This window comes from Pan paniscus, chromosome 19 (genome assembly GCF_029289425.2).
Source record: "Pan paniscus chromosome 19, NHGRI_mPanPan1-v2.0_pri, whole genome shotgun sequence".
NCBI classification, from domain to species: Eukaryota; Metazoa; Chordata; class Mammalia; order Primates; family Hominidae; genus Pan; species Pan paniscus.
Window position 1 is genome coordinate 12,669,639 of NC_073268.2, and position 19,105 is coordinate 12,688,743.

At 48.2% G+C, this 19,105-nt stretch overlaps 1 protein-coding gene across 2 annotated transcripts in view; it reads left to right on the top strand.

The window, feature by feature from the left end:
• The first annotated feature begins 449 nt into the window (after positions 1–449).
• The window catches only part of ZFP3 (ZFP3 zinc finger protein), a 36,305-nt gene continuing 17,649 nt past the window's right edge, over positions 450–19,105 (top strand). The window contains exon 1 of one of the 2 annotated variants that reach the window (XM_063598900.1): positions 450–18,420. The gene's annotated coding sequence lies outside the window, so the exon portion shown is untranslated. The remainder of the gene's footprint in view (positions 18,421–19,105) is intronic. The other variant, XM_003810172.5, reaches the window with a different exon arrangement.

Below are 19,105 nucleotides of genomic sequence, written 5' to 3' on the forward strand. Positions count from 1 at the left end.
CTTCTCCTTCTTTCTTTTTTCTTCTTCTCCTTCTCCTCCTTCTTCGTCTCTTTTTTTGAGACAGGGTCTCACCCTGTCGCCCAGGCTGCAGTGCAGTAGCCCAGCGATCATGGTTCACTGTAGCCTCAGTCTCCTTGGCTCCAGCGATCATGGTTCACTGTAGCCTCGGTCTCCTTGGCTCCAGCGATCATGGTTCACTGTAGCCTCGGTCTCCTTGGCTCCAGCGATCATGGTTCACTGTAGCCTCGGTCTCCTTGGCTCCAGCGATCATGGTTCACTGTAGCCTCGGTCTCCTTGGCTCCAGCGATCATGGTTCACTGTAGCCTCGGTCTCCTTGGCTCCAGCGATCATGGTTCACTGTAGCCTCGGTCTCCTTGGCTCCAGCGATCATGGTTCACTGTAGCCTCGGTCTCCTTGGCTCCAGCGATCATGGTTCACTGTAGCCTCGGTCTCCTTGGCTCCAGCGATCATGGTTCACTGTAGCCTCGGTCTCCTTGGCTCAAGTGATCCTCCCACCTCAGCCTCCTGAGTAGCTGGGACCACAATCATGCACCACCATGCCCAGCTAATTTTTAAATTTTTTGTAGAGATGGCATCTCACTATGTTGCCCAGGCTGGTCTGAAACTCCATGGTTCAAGCCATCCTCCTGTCTTGACCTCTCAAAGTGTTGGGATTACAGGTCTGAGCCACTGCTTCTGGCCAGGGCCTCAAATTTATGACTTCATTGAACCTTAATTACTTCCAATTAATTATTCCAAATATAGCCATGCCATGAGTTGGGTCTTTAACGTATGAATTTTTTGGGAACACATATATTCAGTCCATAACGCTATACTCTAATCAGAGAATTCATATTATGGAAGAATCATATAAACAGAGTAGATGTGAGAGCACTTTTTTTTTTCTTTTGAGATGGAGTCTTGCTCTGTCACCTAGGCTGGAGTGCAGTGGTGCGATCTCGGCTCACTGCAACCTCTGCCTCCTGGGTTCAAGTGATTCTCCTGCCTCAGCCTCCTGAGTAGCTGGGACTACAGGCATCTGCCACCATGCTCACTAATTTTTGTATTTTTAGTAGAGATGGGGTTTTACCATATTGGCCAGGCTGTTCTCAAACCCTTGACCTTGTGATCCACCCACCTTGGCCTCCGAAAGTGCTGGGATTACAGGTGTCAGCCACCGCGCCCAGCAGTGAGAGCACTTTCAAAGGGAAGTTAGAGCTCATTAGATATTGTTGAATTCATAGTAGAAAGAAGACTTATGAATGTAATAAATGTGGGGACATTTTTTTGAGACAGAGTCTTGCTCTGTTGCCTAGGCTGGAGTAAAGTCGCATGATCATGGCTCACTGTAGCCTCGACCTCTCAGGCTCAAGCGATCCTCCCATCTCAGCCTCCCGAGTAGCTGGGACTACAGGTGCGTGCCACCATGCCTGGCTAATTGTTTTAGTTTTTGTAGAGACAGGGTCTCCCTATGTGGTCCAGGCTGGTCTGGAAATTCTGGGCTCAAGTCATCCTCCTGCCTCGGCCTCCCAAAGTACTGGGATTACAGGAAAGAACCACCACCCCTGGCTGGAAAATATTTCAGGTGGTGATCTCAACTTGTTCAACATCAGATAATTCATTTGGGGGAAAAACCCTGTAAGGGCGTCGAGTGTGGAAGAGCCTTCAGCTAGAGCTTAGGTCTTACTGAACATCACACAATTCACATTGGAAAAAAACCCTGTGAAAGTAAGGAGTGTCGGCCAGGTGCAGTGGCTCACGCCTGTAATCCCAGCACTTTGGGAAAGCCCAGATGGGCGGATCACCCGAGGTCAGGGGTTCGAGACCAGCCTGGCCAACATGGTGAACCTCCATCTCTACTAAAAATAGAAAAAAATGGCCTGGCGCGGTGGCTCACACCTGTAATCCCAGCACTTTGGTAGGCCGAGGCAGGCGGATCACGAAGTCAGGAGATCGAGACCATCCTGGCTAACCCGTCTCTATTAAAAATACAAAAAAGTAGCCAGGCGTGGTGGTGGGTGCCTGTAGTCCTAGCTACTCGGGAGGCTGAGGCAGAGAATGGCGTGAACCCGGGAGGCGGAGCTTGCAGTGAGCTGAGATCATGCCACTGCACTCCAGCCTGGGCGACAGTGCGAGACTCTGTCTCAAACAAACAAACAAAATATATATATATGCAAAAAAAAAATTAGCGAGGCGTGGTGGTGCGTGCCTGTAATCCCAGCTACTCGGGAGGCTGAGGCAGGAGAGCTCCTTGAACCCGGGAGGTGGAGGTTGCAGTGAGCCGAGATTGCGCCATTGCACTCCAGCCTGGGCAACAAGAGCGAAACTCTGTCTCAAGGGAAAAAAAAAAAAAAAAAAAGTAAGGAGTGCAGGTAAATATTTAGCTATAATTTAGCCTTACTGGAGACTTCATGTTAGAAGAGAAATCCTTTGAATGTAAAGACTGCAGGAAAGCCTTTCCTCAGAATCCTCATCTTATTCTACATCACCGAATTTGCTCAGGAGAGAAATCCCATAATTTATTGAATGTGGTCAGCCTTTAATCAGAGCTCAAATCTTCGTCCACATCAAAGAATTACCTCTGGGGAGAAAACCTGTGAGTGACATAAATATTGGAAGTCCTGCAATTATAGTTCATGCCTTACTCTACCCCAGATAATTCATATCAGAGAGAAACTGTTTGAATGTAACAGATGGGTAAATGCTGTCTGGCCTAGGTCAATCTTTATGACAATATCAAATAATTCGTCTCAGGGAATAATCCTATGACTGCAATGAAAGAGAATATCTTCAGCCAGTCTAAGAAAACACCACAAACATAAGAGTATGCATGTTTATACATATCTCTTGATATCAAAATAATTAGAAAAAATCTAGAGGAGGTGGATTAGTCCACATACTGAATTTCATGGGTTAACTGAAATTTAGACAAATGATTGAAGACTCTCTGTCTAGACAAAGTGGCAGCTGCATCAGGGAGACCTGGGACTCAACTGTCCTTCCTCATCCACTTTCCCGGCCACAGTTGAAATTCTTGTCTGTAGGTTGCTGGCGCCACCTGATGCCCAGCAAGAAAACTGCCTCTTTATTCCCGAGTAGGGAAGAAGACGCCTAAATCTGTAAACATATCTCCTTCTCTTTTTTTTTTTCTTGAGACAGAGTCTCGCTCTGTTGCCCAGGCTGGAGTGTAATGGCGCAATCTCGGCTCTATGCAACCTCCACCTCCCGGGTTCAAGCGATTCTCGTGCCTCAGCCTCTTGAGTAGCTGGGACTACAGGTACGCACCACCATGCCCAGCTAATTTTTGTATTTTTAGTAGAGACAAGGTTTCACCATATTGGTCAGGCGGGTCTTGAACTCCTGACCTCGTGATCCACCTGACTTGGCCTCCCTAAGTGCTGGGATTATAGGCGTGAGCCACTGTGCCTGGCCTTCTTTTCTTTTTCAGACAGAGTCTTGCTATGTCGCCCAGGCTGGCGTGCAGTGGCGCGATCTCGACTCACTGCAACCTCTGCCTCCCAGGTTCAAGCAATTCTCATGCCTCAGCCTCCCGAGTACCTGGGACGACAGGTGTGCACCACCACGCCAGGCTAATTTTTTGTATTTTTAGTAGAGACGGGGTTTCGCCATGTTGGCCAGATGGGTCTCCAACTCCTGACCTCAGGTGATCCGCCCACCTGAGCTTCCCGAAGTGCTGGGATTACAGGCCTGAGCCACCACGCCCAGCCTCTCGTTCTCTTTCAACATTCAGTTTATTTAATTGTGCTTCCTCACACAAACACCCTTTCCTGCTCCCCTTTTCTTCCAACTGTTGCCTGCTGCCTCAGGAAAATCTCTCTGTCTCCTTCTTCATGGCAGGAGTAGCTGAGTGGGAACTGCCATTGTATAGTACCTGCGACAGCCTGGCAGGTGTGAAGTGCTTTGTCTGCAGTATCTCATTTAATTCTCACATGAACCCTGTGTGCTAATAGTACTCCCATTTTATAGGAGAGGAACCTAAACTCAGAGCTCAGGGCACTTTCCTAGGTACATGGGAAATAGCAGAAGCCCAAGGGGAGTGTGGGATTGTCTTCAAAGCTCAGGCTTTATGAGTGGTTCTTAACCCTGGAGGGCTCATTTTTTTTTTTTTTTTTTTTTGAGATGGAGTCTGACTGTGTCGCCCAGGCTGGACTACAGTGGCACCATCTCAGCTCACTGTAACTTCCGCCTCCCAGGTTCAAGCGATTCTCCTGCCTCAGCCTCCCGAGTAGCTGGGACTACAGGCGCCTGCCACCACGCCTGGCTAATTCTTGTATTTTTAGTAGAGACTGGGTTTCGCCATGTTGGCCAGGCTGGTCTCAAAACTCCTGACCTGAAGTGATCCTCTTGCCTTAGCCTCCCAAAGTGCTGGGATTACAGGCATGAGCCATCATGCTTGGCCAAGCCTGGAGAACTCTTTTAAAAGTACCAATGCTGGCTGGGCACGGTGGCTAATGCCTGTAATCCCAGCACTTTGGGAGGTCAAGGTGGGCAGATTGCTTGAGCCCAGGAGTTCCAGACCAGTTTGGGCAGCATAGTGAGACCCCTGTCTCTACAAAAAATTTAAAAAAAAATTAGCTGAGCATGGTGGTGCATGCCTGTGGTCCTAGCTACTCAGGTTGCTGAGATGGGAGGCAGTGAGCTGTGATCATGCCACTGCATTCCAGCCTGGGCAACACTGTGAAACCGTGTCTCAAAAAAAAAAAAAAAAAAAAGAAAGAAAGAAAAGAAAAGAAAAAAGAAAAGGTACCAATGCTTGCCCTCCTTCTCCAAATTTTTTTTTTTTTTTTTGGACAGAGTCTCACACTGTCGCCCTGTCGCCAGGCTGGAGTGAGTGGCGCAATCTCGGCTCACTGCAACCTCCGCCTCCTGGGTTCAAGTGTTTCTCCTACCTCAGCCTCCTGAGTAGCTGGGACTACAGTTGCACACCACCACCTTGGCCTCCCAAAGTGCTGGGATTACAGGCATGAGCCACCACTCCCAGCCTCCTCCTCCAAATTTTAATTGATCTGGGGTGAGGCATGGTGTTACAGACTGAACTGCATTCCCCCAAAATTTATATGTCGAAGCCTTAATCCCAAATGTGACTGTATTTAGAGATAAGGCCTTTAAGGAGGTAATTGAGATTAAATAAGCCTGACCAACATGGAGAAACCTCATCTCTACTAAAAATACAAAAATTAGCCAGGTGTGGTGGTGCACACCTGTAATCCCAGCTACTCGGGAGGCTGAGGCAGGAGAATCGCTTGAACCCAGGAGGCGGAGGTTGCAGTGAGCCGAGATTGTGACACTGCACTCCAGCCTGGGCAACAAGAGTGAAACTCCATCTCAAAAGAAAAAAAATAAATAAATAATAAAAATAAAATAAAAAGAATTTATGTGTTAGATGATTTTAGGGCAGTTGGCCAGTCACACAAGCTGAAGGCTGGGCTGAAACAAAATAATATGTGAATGTTGGGTGCAATTGTTTTGAGTAGAGACTAAAGGGGCAGAACCGTTCTTTGTTCTCTGAGAAGGCTGAAATGTCCACTGCATTGCATAATTTAACACCTAGTCCTTGTCAAGAGAAGGGAATTCCCTTGATTTTGAAAAGTCCTAATACAATCATTTATATCCGTCTCCGCACAGCCCAGCCCCTCTGGGTTCAGCCCGTCTCCTGTCATTCTTACAACCCACATCCCATATTAAGCAGTGATTATTAGGATGATGGGAGATGTCACCTGCTTACCCAGTTTGGACATGTTTGTCCATCTCTGCTGGTAATGCTGCTTTTACCCTTGTGGGATCTGGTGACTTTCAACAATTGCCCATTAGTGCTGGAAATGGGCCCAGATTCTTCCAACATTTTGGCACCAAAGACACTGCCAAGAACAATCTCAACTTCCTTGGGTCCAGCACTGTTAGGTCAAATTACATGCTCAATCACAAGTGGAGAAGAGTCTAGTTTTGAGCATCGGTTGAGTACAACTTTACAAAATTGCTGATTCAGGGGTGGCCCTATGGAAAAATAAGGAAATGCCAAATAGAGTTTAAAAGGTATGTCTAATGAGACAAGAAAGATGAGGAGAAGCAGAAACCCAGATGGATTTGAAATATCTGCAGGCTTGTCATGGTGACTCCTGCCTGTAATCTTGGAATTTTGGGAGGCAGAGGCAGGAGCATTGCTTGAGCCCAGGAGTTTGAGGTCAGCTTGGGCAACACAGGGAGACTCCACCTCTACAAAAAATGCAAAAAATTAGCGGAGCATCTTGGCACACACCTATAGCTCCAGCTACTCAGGAGGCTGAAGCGGGAGGATCACTTGAGCCTGGGAGTTGGAGGCTGCAGTGAGCCCACATCACAGCACTGTACTGCAGCCTGGGCAACAGTGTGAGACTCCGTTTCAAAAATAAAAATAAAAGAAATATCTGCAAACATCTGCTCCTTACACTGGTTGCACACATACTTCACCTCAATTCCATTTGAAAGTCTCCCCTATTTTAAGTTTTCTAATATCCGCAGTCAAGATCAACCAGTCTCATAAGTCAGTCATCTAGTTTCTGCATTTTGGATCTCTGACCTTCAGATGTTATATAGAAATTGTGGACTCTAGTGTCAGCCATTGTTTCTCATCTAATCCTATAAAAAAGTTGAATTCAAATAACTATTGAGGCTGGGCGTGGTGGCTCACGCCTGTAATCCCAGTGCTTTGGGAGGCCGAGGCAGGTGGATTGACTGAGCTCAAGAGTTCGAGACCAGCCTGGGCAACACGGTGAAACCCCGTCTCTACTAAAATACAAAAAATTAGCTGGGTGTGGCGGCATGAGCCTGTAGTCCTAGTTACTCAGGAGACTGAGGCAGGAGAATTGCTTGAACCCGGGAGGCGGAGGTTGCAGTGAGCTAAGATTGCGCCGCTGTACTCCAGTCTGGAAAAGAGCAAGACTCCATCTCTAAAAAAAAAAAAAGAAAAAAGAAAGAAAAAAAAATTGTGGACTCTAGTGTCAGTCAGTGTTTTTCATCCAATCCTACACAGAAGTTGAATTCAAATAACTATTGAGGCCGGGGGTGGGGGCTGGCTCACGCCTGTAATCCCAGAACTTTGGGAGGTTGAGGTGGGCAAATAAGGTCAGGAGTTAGAGGCCAGCCTGGCCAACATGGTGAAATCTTGTCTCTACTAAAAATACAAAAATTAGCTGGGCATGGTGGTGCACGCCTGTAATCTCAGTTACTTGGGTGGCTGAGGCAGGAGAATTACTTGAACCCGGGAGGTGGAGGCTGCAGTGAGCCAAGATCACACCACTGTACTCCAGCCTGGGCAACAGAGTGAGACTCTGTCTCAAAGAAAAGCCGGGTGTGGTGGCTCACACCTATAATCCCAGCACTTTGGGAGGCTGAGGCAGGTGGATCACCTGAGGTCAGAAGTTTGAGACCAGCCTGGCCAACATGGTGAAACCCTGTCTCTACTAAAAATACAAAAATTAGTTAGGTGTGGTGGTGGGCGCCTGTAATTCCAGCTATTTGGGAGGCTGAGGCAGGAAAATCGCTTGAACCCGGGAGGCAGAGGTTGCAGTGAGCTGAGATCATGCCACTGCATTCCAGCCTGGGCGACAGAGCGAGACTAGGTCTAAAAACAGAATAAAACAAAACAAAAAACCAACCAAGAAAATCTATTGATCTAATGTGATGTGAGGGGCTCTGAAAAGTCAGCTGGCTGCTTTGCTCTTTTTACCACTTTTACCCTGTGCCTAAAATTCCTGCCATTAGACTTCTGTGTTAAGGTACTGTTTCTTGAAGGTCACTGTTAAAATTCGAGGTAATCTCAGAAGACTTTCCATATAAGGATTTTTTTTTTTTTCGAGATGGAGTTTAGCTCTTGTTGCCCAGGCTGGAGTGCAATGGTGTGATCTTGGCTCACTGCAACCTCTGCCTCCCAGATTCAAGTGATTCTCCTGCCCTAGCCTCCCAAGTAGCTGGGATTACAGGCCTGTGCCACCACACCCGGCTATTTTTTGTATTTTTTGCAAAGACGGGATTTAGCAGAGACGGGATTTCATTACGTTGGCCAGGCTGGTGCTGAACTCCTGACCTCAAGTGATCCACCTGCCTTGGCCTCCCAAAATGTTGGGTGGCATGAGCCACTGCCCCAGCCCCATGTAAGCATTTGTCAATCAACCTGTACAGACCATCTCTGGTCAGTTCTGTGCCACAGGTGCAATGCCTGAGGGTGGAGAACTGAGTGAGGAGATGGAAAATACTCTTACAATGGCTGGGCATGGTGGCTTACGCCTGTAATTTCAGCCCTTTGGGAAGCTGAGGTGGGCGGATCACTTAAGGTCAGGAGTTTGAGACCAGCCTGGTTAACATAGTGAAACCCCGTCTCTACTAAAAATACAAAAATTAGCTGGACGTGGTGGCAGGTGCCTGTAATCCCAGCTACTCGGGAGGCTGAGGCAGAATTGTTGAACCCAGGAGGTAGAGGTTGCATTGAGCCGAAATCACGCCACTGCACTCCAGCTTAGGCAACAGAGCAAGACTCTGTCTCAAAAAAAAAAAAAAAAAAAAAGGAAAAACAAAATATTCTCACAAGACAACGCAAGCTACAAGTCAACTCAAATGCTAAGAGTCAGGAAGGGCGGTGGAGGAGTGGTTGGAGTGAGAAGAGAGGACTCAAGATGGCTTTGTGCGTGTGCTTGTTTCGAATGAGGTCTTAAAGTAACTCAAGTATTGAAGCCAGCTAAGTAACCCAAACGCCATCATTGTACAGGGTTTTATTTTGGTAGAAGGGAGATGCTTTATGCACACGTAAGGCAAATGTGGATTTGCTGAATGTTAGATTTGAAGTTTCCTGTTTTGACCATTAGCTGACTATGAGAAAGATTTCATCATAAAGAAGGGACCTTGTTGGAAGACTGAGTAGTTTATGAAAAATTTTTTTGGCTGGGTGTGGTGGCTCACAGTAATCCTGTTACTTTGGAGGGCTGAGACAGGAAGATGACTTGAGGCCAGGAGTTTGAGACCAGCCTGGGCATCATGGTGAGGCCTGTCTTTTTTTAAAAAAATGATAAATTAATTTTTAAAAATTTAATTGGACACATCTTGACCATTAGCTGAATAATGGTCAAAACAGTAGCAAGGCTGGGTGCGGTGGCTCACACCTGTAATCCCAGCACTATGGGAGGCTGAGGCAGGTGAATCACCTGAGGTCAAGAGTTCAAGACCAGCCTGGCCAACATGGCGAACCTCATCTCTCCTAAAAAAAAAATATAAATAATTAGCCGGGCATGGTGGCAGGCACCTGTGATCCTAGGTACTTGAAAGGCTGAGGCAGGAGAATCCCTTGAACCTGGGAGGCAGAGGTTACAGTGAGCTGAGATCATGCCATTGCACTCTAGCCTGGGCAACAAGAGTGAAACTCCGCCTCAAAACAAACAAACAAACAAACAAAAACCTCCAAAACAAAAACAGTAGCAAAACAGGCCTGGGAATCTTCAGGGTCCCATAAAGAAGCAGAGGCAGATTGTGTGTTAAGTGGGACTTTAGGAAGGCTATCAGGTTGTAGTGAGAAGAGCCTGATGAGAAATCGGCAGATATAGGTGCAAATCCTGACCTCTTCCCTTCTTCTTCATTTTTTTTTTTTTTTTTGAGACAGGGTCTCATTCTATTGCCCAGGCTGGAGTGCAGTGGCACAATCTCAGCTCGCTGCAACCTCTGCCTCCCGGGCTCAAGTGATTCTTGTGCCTCAGCCTCCCGAGTAGCTGGGACTACAGGCGTGTGCCACCAGACTCAGCTAATTTTTTTGTTTTTTTTAGTAGAGACGGGGTTACATCATGTTGACCAGGCTGGTCTCGAACTCCTGAGCTCAAGCAATCCACCTGACTCAGCCTCCCAAAGTGATAGGATTACAGGCATGAGCCACCACACCTGGCCTCCCCTTCCGATCTGAGTAAACTTTTTTTGTTTTTTTTTTTTTTTGAGACGGAGTTTTGCTCTTGTTGCCCCGCATGGAGTGCAATGGCGCAATCTCAGCTCACTGCAACCTCTGCCTCCTGGGTTAAAGCGATTCTCTTGCCCCAGCCTTCCGAGTAGCTGGGATTACAAGCATGCACCACCACACCCAGCTAATTTTGTATTTTTAGTAGAGACGGGGTTTCTCCATGTTGGTCAGGCTGGTCTTGAACTCCTGACCTCAGGTGATCCACCTGCCTTGGCCTCCCAAAGTGCTGGGATTACAGGTGTGAGCCACCACGCCCAGCCTCGATCTGAGTAAACTTTGACATGTCACTAAACTTCTGGCCTCCCTTGCCTGTAAATACCTTATCTACAGTTGCCATAGACAGTCTAAGCTTCAAGGGACTCTGACCATAGTTAACACATATGAGAGGATTTTGTAAACTATGTTGGGTACATATAAAGTTTGGATTTTTTTTGTTATTGTTGTTTTAAACCAAACTCAAAGCCTATATTTTGCTCACCTGTGTGAGATCTATACATCAAGATTTCTTATATGGCATTAAAATAGTGAAATCAAAAACCATGGTTTGAATGACTCACTACTGCAGAGGGTAGAGTGAGTTTGAATGAGGGAGGAAGGCCATGATCCTGAGATTTGTCCGGAGAGAGAATCTGTGGCTGTTGGCAACAGAATTAAGCCCCAGAAACAAAGGGACCCTTTATTTGAGAGAGGTCCTGAGGTATCATCACAGTTATGGTTTGTAGTCGCAGTGGGAACAAGGATAGCATTGTGGGCAGGTGTGTGGCCTAATGGAAAACAACAGTATGAAGAGTGAGTAACTGGGGTGTGGAGGATGGCATCAGCCCAAGGACAAAGGTGCATCACTGAGAAGGAATCTTGTTGGAGGACTGAGTAGTTCCCTGAAGATGTTTTTATTTTTATTTTTATTTTTTTTTTGAGACAGAGTCTCATTTTGTCACCCAGGCTGGAGTATAGTGGTGCGATCTTGGCTCACTGCAACCTCCACCTCCCGGGTTCAAGCGATTCTCATACCTCAGCCTCCCAAGTAGCTAGGATTATAGGCATCCGCCATCACATCTGGCTAACTTTTGTATTTTTATAGAGATGGGGGTTTCACCATGTTGGCCAGGCTGGTCTCAAACTCCTGACCTCAGGTGATCTGCCCATCTTGGCCTCCCAAAGTATCGGGATTACAGGCGTGAGCCACCGGCCTGAAGATGTTTTTGATGAGCCACATCTTGAGCTGGGAAAATAACACCGTGAAAGCAGAGTTAGAGCCAATCGATCTAACAATTGTGGTCAATTGATTGGTAACAAAGGTGCCAAGAACACACAGTGAGAAAAAAACAGTCTCTTTATTTTTATTTTTGACAGTCTCTTTAATAAATGGTGTTAGGAAAACTGGCTATCCACATGCCGAAGAATGAAATTAGAGCCTTATCTCGCACCATACCCAAAAATCAACTCAAAGTGGAATAAAGACTCAAATGTAAGACCTGAAACTATAAAGCTACTCGGGAGGCTGAGGCAGGAGAATTGCTTGAACCTGGGGGGCGGAGGTTGCAGTGAGCCGAGATGGCACCAATGCACTCCAGCCTGGGCGACAAGAGCGTGACTCTGTCTCAAAAAGAAAAAAAAAGTAAAGTAAAGTAAATGTGAAGAAATAGGAGTTGTTCCGGCAGTCTTATGCTTTTCTGGTCACACTGGGAGCTTATGTGTCCCTATGACGTGGGAGACCCTGGGACTTGATTTTCTTCCTAAGTTATTTTCTCAGAAAAGAGCCTCAGAAATATTCACATAGGACTGCCTTGACCCTGGGATGGCAAATAACGTCACTCATGTGCAAATTCAGACAAATAGCAGCTGCCTGGAATACCGTGCTGTGTGGGGCTCTAAGGCACATTTGGGGATCTGAGAAGTGGACAAGAACATTATTACACGTGGCTCAGTGATGTCTTGCCCGTGGTGGCAATCCTGCCGATTATTTTGCTGACCTTGTTAAGACTCCAGATTCCTGGTGATGAGCCTCATATGCTGGGATGCAGCTTTCTTCTCCTTTGTCCTCTGATTACTTTTTCCCTATACCCTCTGCTGTTGTCTAGTTTCAGTGCCGCACCACGCCCCCAGCCTCAACTTTCCGCTCACCTTCTCAAAGCCCAGTACTGACCCCTCCTCTAAGCCAGCCTTTTCTTCTCTGTCTTCCCTCTCATGGTGGTTTTTGGGAGGCTGAGGTTTCTGGGTGGTGCTGCATTTCTCCCACTGTGAAACGGACGGTGGTTTCACCTAAGACAGACATGGACCTTACAGGACCCGAACGCACCTCTTAGGCTTAAAGAACTTGCCCAAGAAGGATCTGTCATCCAAGCACAGTAAAAACGTGACCTTGCTGGGTCAGGTTCAGAATTGGTTGCTCTGGCCTCCTTGATACAGATGTTCCTCAACTTATAATGGGGTTACATCCTGATCAACCCATCGTAAGGTGAACAGTTTGTAAGTTGAAAATGCATTCAGGCCGGGTGCAGTGGCTCATGTCTATAATCCTAGCACTTTGGGGGGCCCAGGCAGGTGGATCACCTGAGGTCAAGGAGTTCGAGACCACCCTGGCCAACACGGCAAAACCTCGTCTCTACTAAAAATACAAAGATTACAGGTGGCGAGTGCCTGTAACCCCAGCTACTTGGGAGGCTGAGGCAGGAGAATGGCTTGAACCCGGGAGGCGGAGGTTGCAGTGAGCTTAGATCATGCTACTGCACTCCAGCCTGGGTGACACAGCAGGACTCCATCTCAAAAAAAAAAAAAAAAAAGAAAAGAAAAGAAAAAAAGAAACAGGGTTTCATCATGTTGGCCAGGCTGGTCTCAAACTCCTGACCTCAGGTGATCTGCCCACCTTGGCCTCCCAAAGTGCTGGGATTATGGGCGTGAGCCCCCGCACCCGGCCTATACTTCAAATTCTGAATTTTGATCTCTTTCCAGGTGTGGTGGCATGTGCCTGTAATTCCAGTTACTCAGGAGGCTGAGGCAGGAGAATTGCTTGAACCCGGGAGGTGGAGGTTGCAATGAGCTGAGATTGTGCCACTGCACTCCAGCCTGGGCAACAGAACAAAACTGTCTCAAAAAAAAAAAAAAGAAGTATATTTTCTACTGAATGTGTATTGTTCCCGCACTGTTGTAAAGTCAAAAACTTGCAAGTTGAAGCATTGTTAAGTTGGGGACCATCTGTATAATTGTTAACTCCAGAGTAGGAAGTTGCTCCTTTGCTCTACTTCCTTACATCTTCACAGCTGGAGGCGTAAGGGGGAGCACCAAGGATGTAACTGAACCTTGATTCAGCTTCAGCCAGTCACGTTACTGTGCAGAGGTGAGATATGAATATTTTTGTCCATCAAGTTTCCACTGAACAGAGGCCCAGCACCGCCAGTGCCTTTGAGAGTTCTGCAGGAAACTCTCAAAGACATGTGACATGGTCCTGGACCTCAAGGACAGCTGTGTGTCTGTAGGAAATAGTTAAATCACATGAGGCAAGATCCGTCTGTGTCACATTGAGTGAGACTTTGGGTATGTAGGATGTTCTGTGAGGTTGGCCTAGTTAAAAGAAGAAAGGCAGGAGTAAGGAAGCAGCTGGCAGTGATAAGAAGCGGAGCCTGGGCGCAGTGGCTCATGCCTGTAATCCCAACACTTTGGGAGGCCGAGGTAGGTGGATCACTTGAGGTGAAGAGTTCGAGACCAGCTTGTCCAACATGGTGAAACCCTGTCTCTACTAAAAATAACAAAAATTAGCCGGGAGTGGTGGTGCACGTCTGTAATCCCAACTACTTGGGAGGCTGAGGCAGGAGAATCGCTTGAACCTGGCAGGCAGAGGTTGCAGTGAGCCAAGATTGCACCATTGCACTCCAGCCTGGGCGACAAGAGTGAAGCTCTGTCTCAAAAATAAAATAAAATAAAATAATAAAATAAAAATGTAAGAAAGGAGTGCAGCCAGTGCCTGTAGCCCTCCTTCTCACATATTCTACAGATAGAAGAGAAGGGACAAGGGTGAAATAGTGCAGTGTGTCTTTGGTTTCTCCATGTGTTTGTCTCTGTGTGAATTCAGGAGGGTGGTCAGTGTTCCTATCTACCTTTTTTTTTTTTTTTTTAAGAGAAACAGAACTGCTCATACTTACCTGTAAAGCCAATTCTGTGGAAGTCCTGAGCCTGTTAGTAGACCGTGAAACATCAGCCCCTGCCCAGTCATACACATCGTCATACAGGCTGAAAGTGGGAACAGTATTTACAAACCATATGTCCTTGTCTCCTTCACTCAGTAGATTCCTATTACTCCAGGTGGCACCTAGGTTGGCTAGTGTAATAAAGCAGACGGTGGGCCAGGCGTGGTAGCTCACGGCTGTAATCCCAGCACTTTGGGAGGCCGAGGTGGGCGGATCACCTGAGCTCAGGAGTTCGAGACAAGCCTGACTAACATGGAGAAACCCTGTCTCTACTAAAAATACAAAAATTAGCCGGGCGTGGTGGCACGTGGCTGTATTCCCAGCTACTCAGGAGGCTGAGGCAGGAGAATCGCTTGAACCTCGGAGGCGGAGGTTGCGGTGAGCCAAGATCACGCCATTGCACTCCAGCCTGAGCGACAAGAGCAAAACTCCATCTCAAAAAACAAAACAAAACAAAATAAAATAAAGCAAACGGTGAACCGGGGAGTGGCTGAGAGGAGACAACTTATCCTTTTCCTTCCTAACCCATACACAAGCGCAGGTCAGATTAAGCACTGCCAAAGCTGGGGCCAATGATTCTCAAACTTTATTGTGCATCAGAGCCATGAAGTGTTGTTAAAACACACATTTCTGGGCCGGGCTTGGTGGCTCACACCTGTAATCCTGGCACTTTGGGAGGCCGAGGCAGGTGGATCACCTGAGGACAGGAGATCAAGACCAGCCTGGCCAATATGGTGAAACCCCATCTCTACTAAAAGTACAAAAATTAGCCAGGTGTGGTGGTGCACACTTATAATCCCAGCTACTCGGGAGGCTGAGGCAGGAGAATCACTTGAACCCAGGAGGCGGAGGTTGTGGTGAGCTGAGATGGCACCACTGCACCCCAGCCTGGGCGACAGAGTGGACTCCATCTCAAAAAACAACCACCACCAAACCAAACCAAACCAAACAAAAAAGCCACAACACATTTCTGAGCTCAACTCCAGAGTTTCTGATTTAGAAGATCTGTGGTTGGGGCCTAAGAATTTTCATTTCTAACAAGTCCCCAGGTGATGCTAATGCTGCTGGTTTAGAGACCACACTTTGAGAACCATTGGCCTATGCTATTGGTTTTCAACCATGGCTGTAGGTCAGAATTACCTGGAAAGTTAAAAGCAAAACAATCCATGTCCAGATCTTTTTTCAGATCAATTTCAACAGAGTCTATGTGGGAGGCACCAGACAGCCATGATTTTAGACCCCAGGTGATTCCAATGTGCAGTCAAGGTTGAGAATCACGATTTAGGCTCTTGAGGCAGACACCCATTAATGCAGGTGTACTAGATAAAGCTCAGTAAAACCAAATATCTTCCACCCTTGGTTCTGCGGCAGGATATTTTTGTAGTCTGGGCGTCTTTCCTTGGGATAAATGTAGCTTGCAATGATTTTGATGGAAATGGACTTTTCTTGGATCACGGCTTGGAGAAAGTTTTGAGCAGAGTGAGGAAGGTTGCAATGGCAACCGTGGAAAATGGTAGACAAGCTGAGTAGGGAAACAAAGTGATTTCTGGGCCTGTGGAAAGCAGAGACCATAAGATTACCTTAGGACTCTTCAACAAAATATATTTTTCCCACTCACCATTAGCCGCATGGGCAAGGAAAACAGATTTTCTTTTTTTTTTTTTTTTTTGACATAGAATCTCGCTCTGTGGCCCAGGCTGGAGTGCAGTGGCGTGATCTTGGCTCACGGCAACCTCTGCCTCCCAGGTTCAAGCGATTCTCCTGCCTCAGCCTCCCGAGTAGCTGGGATTACAGGTGCGAGCCACCACATCCGACTAATTTTTGTAGTTTTTTTTTTTTTGAGATGGAGTCTTACTCTGTCGCCCAGGCGAGAGTGCAGTGGCGTGATCTCAGCTCACTGTAACCTCCGCCTCCGCCACCAGGTTCAGGTGATTCTTCTGCCTCAGCCTCTCGAGTAGCTGGGACTACAGGCATGCGCCACCATGCCTGGCTAATTTTTGTATTTTTAGTAGAGACAGGGTTTCACCATATTGGCCAGGCTGGTCTCGAACTCCTGACCTTGTGATCCTCCCGCCTTCGCCTCCCAAAGTGCTGGGATTACAGGCGTGAGCCACCGCACCTGGCCCTAAGTTTTGTACTTTTAATAGAGATGGGGTTTCACCATTTTGGCCAGGCTGGTTTCGAACTCCTGACCTTGTGATCCGTCTGCCTCAGCCTCCCAAAGTACTGGGATCACATGCATGAGCCACCACGCCCGGCCGGAAAATAGATATTCTGATTGAATCAGAGTTAACAAACTTCCCATGCAGTTGCAGACAGTAGGGCAAGGGAGTTAAGGATTTTAGTACCAGAGTGGCTAAAGTGATGGACCCTAGAGTCTAGGGCCTAATGGCAATGATGAATTCAAGAGAAAGTTTTCTTTCTGCTAGATTGTGTATGGCATACAAACACAATATTCCCTTCTAAAGGTGGACACTCCTTTCCCTATTTCATAGGATTATGGTGAGGCAAACACAGAAGCCCGCCGTCATCCTTGCGGGAAGGCAGGTGACCAGGCTTGGTAAATCACACGGTCCTTTCCCCCTTGATTGGTCCATGGTTGAGCACCAGACCCAAACAGGGCTAATCATAGTCCTTTGTAACTGATATTTGGGAAGGATAGTGTACTCTGAGGCAACATTATATAAAATGAAAGTCTTCAATGTGGTGATCTTGGAACTGACACCTAAAAACAAACTGGCTGGCTGGACGCGGTAGCTCACGCCTGTAATCCCAGCACTTTGGGAGGCCAAGGTGGGCCTAAGGTCTGACCTAAGGTCAGAAGTTCGAGACCAGCCTGACCAACATGGTGAAACCCCGTCTCTACTAAAAATACAAAAATTAGCCGGGCGTGGTGGCTGGCACTTGTAATCCCAGCTACTCTGGAGGCTGAGGCTGGAGAATCGCTTGAACCCGGGAGGTGGAGGTTGCAGTGAGCAGAGATCGTGCCATTGCACTCCAGCCTTGACGACAAGAGCGAAACTCCGCCTCAAAAAACAAACAAAAACAAGCTGGAGGCCGGGCGCGGTGGCTCATGTCTGTAATCCCAGCACTTTGGGAGGCCGAGGCGGCCGGATCACTTGAGGTCGGGAGTTCGAGACCAGCCTGACCAAAATGGAGAAACCCCGTCTCTACCTAAAATACAAAATTAGCCGGGCGTGGTGGCACATGCTTGTAATCCCAGTTACTCGGGGAGGCTGAAGTAGGAGAATCGCTTGAATCCGGGAGGCGGAGGTTGCGGTGAGCGGAGATGGCGCCATCGCACTGCAGCCTGGGCAACAAGAGCGAAACTCCATCTCAAAAAACAAACAAACAAACAAACAAACAAACAAGAAAACAAGCTGGCTGTGCAAAATTACAGAGGAAGTAACAAGGAAAGGTTCTGAGGTGAGAATGGGCCAAGCTTGCTCAGGGAACCCAGGAAGGCTAGCTGCAGAATGCTGTTTCCGTGGCCTCAGCAGCTTAACCTAGGCCTTTACTCTTAACCTTGGTAATTCCCACGCAATCTTGAGATTTCAGCCCAAACGTCACTCCTGCAAGCCCTTCCGGAACTCAAAGCATGTCTCCCTTCGCTCCCGCCGAGGAGAGACCTGTTCCCAGGATCTGCAGCCCTGTGTTTATCAGACCCACGGAGTCTGTGGAAAGGAAGGATGGGATAAGAACGATGCGGGTTGGGAGAGTTAAAAGGGTCGCGCAAACGGTCCCCGCGGGAATGCGAAGCGGATTCTCGAGTTCTTGAGCCTAGAGCAATGCTTGGGGAGCGACACCAGGGCGCAGAGCGGCAGATCGCGGAGCGGAAGTTCATCCCCGGAGCCGTTCTAGGAAACCCGGAGGACTCAGGTCGTCAATGATTCCGGGGCTGAAGTGGGCATCGATGGGTGCACTTTGCTGTTCCAGGGAGCCGGCTCGGCAGGCGGCGGCGACGTGGAACTTGAGCTAGGGCTAGAACCGGCGAAAAGCAAAGCCGGAAGAGGCAAGGGGGCGTCGGTGCGCTGACCACCTGTTCCTCCAGCGGAGTGCGACGTGCGCCGATTGGCTGGAGTGCCGCCCGGGTACCGGAAGTGGCCGATGCCCGTCGCCAGTGACACCGGGACAACAGCTGCGGGCTCTGTGCGAGCGGCCCAGCAGCGCGGAGCCTCAGCGGAGTGAGCGAGCGCGGGGCAGTAGCGGCCTGCGGTGAGACCTCATTCCGTCGCGGCTGTGGGGGTAGGCGGGGGCTGGGCTCCCAGCTCCCTAGAGAGCCGAGCGGAAACCCTACGTTTAGGCCCGTTCTGACCGGGGTTCGCTGTGTGACCTTGAAGTTTATGCCTCCCTCCATTCCCCCCGCCCCCAGGCCTTCATTTCCACCTGCACACAGGGAGGGTGGGGCCTGGACACCGCCAGGGACAGTCCCAGCTCTGGTTTGGTGCCTGTCAGCCGTGGGGGTGGGAGAAGCAGGGACACTCCCTTCTGTACCGAGGTGGGGACCCGTGGGAGCTGTGGTTTTCTCAGACATTCCACCCCCAAGTAAACCGCTAGGACGAAATGGCGGGCAGTGTCACAAACTTAACGCCCTAGTGGCAGATTGTGCCCTGTGCTGCCAGACAAGATATTGGCTTATGAGGGGTGGTCGTGAAAAGGCGACAGGTTTGAGCTGCAAAGATAGAGCCCTATTATGGGTACCAGAGGGAGAAGAGAGAAAAGGAGGTTAACAGTGCCATAAATTAAATATCACCCAGATTGGGAAAAGGAACTTATTTTTACAAACAGTTATCGACACCAGCTATGTGTCAGACACTATCCTAGGCTCTTTAGATATAATGATGAATGAAATATCCAGTTAGCCATCAAGAGTATTACAGAGGCTGGGTGCAGTGGCTCATGCCTGTAATCCCAGCATTTTGGGAGGCCT